Here is a 4,517-nt window from a genome sequence, read left to right on the forward strand (position 1 = left end):
TGAATCATCCCCCTCTGATATCCAGCCCCTGACATGGACTACTCACAGAAATCCCAGATCCTCTGCCCCCAGTTTTACTTTAAATCACTGCTCCCGTATAATGCACAGCACTTGTAATAAACGAAAGATGGCTGATTTAAGTAGGAAATAGAGATTTTACTAGAAAAAAGAGAAAATGGTGGAAACAAATGGTTACTATACAAAACAATCAAAAAAAAAATCACAAACTAGGGCCTACACTTATTACTAGTTACCTTTCCCGTCTAATAAAGAAGATTTTCCCCTAGGGAGCCCAGATAGCAAGTGTGAATATCAGGACAGGTTTTTTCCCCGACCGGGGGGAGGAAGATTTGGGTAGTAGTTGTGTATATAAGACAAAGCCCCTAATATTGAGTGGGTCCTGATAATATTGGGTCATCTGGTCACCCTATTTCCCCCCACCCCCAAAGGTCAGTCTGTTGCAGAGCTGGCAATCAAAGGACAGCAAAGAAAATGTAATTCATACAGGCAAAGAAAAATAACTTGTAAACACACAGAGCAGAAGGGAAACAGGCCAACCCTCGTGAGAAAAATGATCTTCACATGTTTTATAATTACATTTTATATCTGGGGGTAAAATCCAAGCTTTATTGTTCAGATTTTAGGATTCATTTGAGCAGCGAGGCTGGGCTATTTGGTTGTGCTAGGGTTCCCTTGAACTTACAGCAATAAAACGTGCTGGGGGGGCAGGTAAAAGATTTTCACAGACACAAATGGACTCGTTCCTCTCTGTGCCTCTGAAAATCTGATTTGCACTATGATTTCGGAGAGGAGATGATGCCTATTCTGGGTAATAAATCCCTGATCAGTAATCTGGATCTCTGTACGCAGTAGAGGTGCCTTACCTTTGTTTTATATTCCTCACTCCTGTGAGAGTTTAAGCTCTGGCTGTAGGAGTGGAGGGCCCCACTGAGTGATTCTGTTCCTGAACTGCATGCACATAGTCTAAGCAGAGAGTTAAGGTGTTATCCTATACTCCTCACTCAGGCTGTGTTTGAAGGGTCAATACCAGCTACATGAATAATACTAAGGCAAAATCCCCATTAGGTTAACAGGAGTTTTGGATGAATGGGTCTTTAATTATGCCCAAATACATTTGTTAGTCTCCAAGGTGCCACAAGTACTCGTTCTTTTTGCTGATACAGACTAACACGGATACCACTCTGAAACCTTTAAAATGTTGTTAGCCTCATAACTGGCAGGTTAGATCTGGGGACAAGGTAGAATTTTTCTACCAAAGTTGAAATGAGTTGGAGAAGGGGATCCTGAATCATGACACCCTGGGCTCCAGCAATCCCCAACTGGCAGAATGGCCACTGGATCCACAGGCAGCCGGGTATAGTATTGGGCATTTTTGGACACCATGGACCAGACCAGCTTACAGAGTTAGCCTGGACCAGGGAATTTAAAGTTGGTTTAAATTACCTTTACCCAGACTCACTCCAATTCTGTGCCCAGCACGGCTCGCTCAGACCAGAGAACTTTGAATGGAACCTGATCTGAATGTCAGAGCTCTGCGGTTATAAAAACACAAAATTAATTAATTGAATGCAGGAAGCAGAGCAATGCAATCTTTCTGAAGTGTTTTCATTTCTCATCAGATGCCCAAACCATAACTAGCTGAGCCAGATGCCGGATTTCCCACTTTATCGAGCAAGGGCTGAGGTAAACTAGAAATTAGGAAGATTTCAAATTGTTATTCATGGGTCAGGTGCCAGCCCTTCCCTTAAAAATTCCTGCAGCTTTGAAAGTCAATTTCAAGCAAGTATCAGACACCTCAGTGGCAGATTCTATGCAGTTTTGCCTGAATTGCAATATTCAGATGCGAAATCAGACTCAGATCGGAACCTCCCTGATGTACATTAAAGAATGACAAAGCATGGATTTTCCTTAATAAACATGTATTTTTATTTAATCACAGAAGGATGATTCCAAAGAACTAGCAATGATCAAAACCCAAACAGCTATCTCACTATTAGAAAACCAGCATTCTTCTCATTAACAGTCTCCATCTGGCCTTTTTCCAGACTGTAAACAAGCAGGACTCACCCCTGCAGCACCTCCTGCTGGTTGTCTCAGCAAATAGCTCTCCAGCCATCAGAATGCCCTCTGCAGGCCAGTGATCCACCTTACCACTGGCCCTAATCTCAGGGTCTCCCCTTCCAGGGGAACCCCCACCCCCTATCCCCACCTCACCTCAGTCTTGGCTACTGCCACTCACCACTTAGCCCCTAGTCACTGGGGCAGACTGCAGTGTATCAGCCACTCATCACAGGCAAGGGGGGTCTGGACCTGCTGCCTCTGCCTTGCCTACCCGTGGGCTGCCTCCTGCAACGCAAGTGCCCCATTGGCCTTACCCTAGGCCTGCAGCCTGGGGCTTTCCTAGGCCAGAGCTCCCCAGCTCCCTTGGCCTTTCCCCAGCCCTGCTCTACTCTAGGCACTTGGTTAAGCTCCCTGCAGTAGAGAGAGACTATTCAGCCTCTAGCTCACAGCCTTTTTATAAGGCCAGCTGTGGCCTGATTGGGGTGTGGCCCAGCTGTGGCTGCTTCCCCAGTCAGCCATCCCCAGGCACAGCCCTCTCCAGCTTTTAACCCCTTCTATTTTAGGAGCAGGGAGGGTAGCCACCCCGCTACACAGACTAATCAAAGAAAAACTGGTGCAAGCTAGAACACTAGTTGCAACGGTGATTCATCATTTGTCCCCAGCAAGTCTATCCAACCGAAATAGAGCAGGCCATGCACCTGATGTTTTAATTGACCCTTGTGCAAGAGATAGAGCAAATTAATCCTTTAGTTGCTGAACTGACCGCAAAAAGCAGAGATCTAACAGACCACTTGCTGCATCTTGCTACTCCAGAATCTGTATCTGAAGTGATGAAGTCCTCCGAGCTGTCCTTCTTTTTCAGCCAATGCTGCTAAACTAAGGCTAGGGATGAAGCTTCAAGGGAAACTAACTAATTGTGTGTGATTGAAACACGAACAAATCTTCACCATCACGGACAGAAACAACATTGCAGATCCATGCAACGTACCCTTATTCATAAGTTCCCACAAAATGGGAGCATCACCCAGCCACCTTGTCCCTCCTGCAAGCCTGCCAAGTGAGATGGGTCTCAAATGGTGCCCTAACTTTGGGCCATGGCTGCTTGAGAGGAATGCCAGGGAGGAATTTTTCCCATGGTACTTGGACGGGGGAGGGTAGATGTTGCCTTCTTCTGATGCACTGAGCAGAGGACATCTGTGAGGAGGAGGCTGGCATGTCCCACAAGATTGATGTCCTTTGTTGGCAGGTGGCAGACACTGGCAGCTCTTGGGCCTTCTCATGTGCTAGTTGGATTGTACTGAAGCGGAGGGTGTGCACGCACGAGCATTTGTTTCACTGGTCTCTACTACATAGAGTCAGCACTGCTCAACTGTGTGTCAAAGCTCAGTACCGCTAACCACTAATGGAGATGCTCCTTTAGATAAACAGGTTTTAGGAGCCTGTGCTTTGGAAGCAGGAGGATCTGAATTCTATTCGTGCTGACACAGACGTCCGAAGAGGCCATGACATGAGCATAAGTGGCAACCATGAAGTCCTGGAGAACCATGGGTTTGCACAGTAAAATCCTATTACAAGAGACCAGGATATATACCAGGAAGTTCTAGGGTTTTGTCCTCTTGATATTTCTGCTTGCCTGTGTGATCCCTTTGGGAAGGAGCAGCACATGGTAGCAGAGGAGAAAGGACCTCTCCCAGCAGAAAGACTGCCACAGTTATCAGACAGCTTTCCTTCTGCATGGGCTTTGCTATGTACATGAAGAGGCAGCGATATGAAATAAAGTGAAAGGGGAATGGAAGAGAATTAAACCCTTATCACAGCTGAGGAGGGATACTGTTTGTTCCGGAACTGGCAGAAAGACATTTGAACTCCTAGGAGGCTAAAGCGATCAGAAGGAAATGGAGCTTCGTGGACTTTTCGCCTCGCCATGGCAAAGGGGAGACAAATTAATGGTCAGTAAAAATGAAAGGTGCTGTGACTCCATGAGAACAGGAGATCCTGCTCGGTGCCCCGTGAGAATGCATCCCTGGAATGAGTTCATCAACCACTGCTCTGGCCCCATCACTACAGTAGCTAAAATCCAGATCTTTAAAGGTACGTAGGCGCCTACCTTTGATTTCAAGGGGAGTTAGGTGCCTAAATACCGTTGAGATCAGGGCCTAAGGGTACATCCATACAGCAGCTGGAGGTGTAATTTCCAGATCAGGCAGATGTATAAGCATGAATCTTGATTAAGGTAGTGCACAAAAAATAGCAGCATAGCCGTGGCTCAGGATAGTCACTCAAATACACACCTAGGATTCAGAGTAGCAGCCGTGTTAGTCTGTATCCGCAAAAAGAACAGGAGTACTTGTGGCACCTTAGAGACTAACAAATTTATTAGAGCATAAGCTTTCGTGGGCTACAACCCACTTCTTCGGATGCATATGCATCCGAAG

Source organism: Terrapene carolina, unplaced genomic scaffold (genome assembly GCF_002925995.2).
Source record: "Terrapene carolina triunguis isolate 2854851 unplaced genomic scaffold, T_m_triunguis-2.0 Scaffold67, whole genome shotgun sequence".
Classification (NCBI taxonomy): Eukaryota; Metazoa; Chordata; order Testudines; family Emydidae; genus Terrapene; species Terrapene triunguis.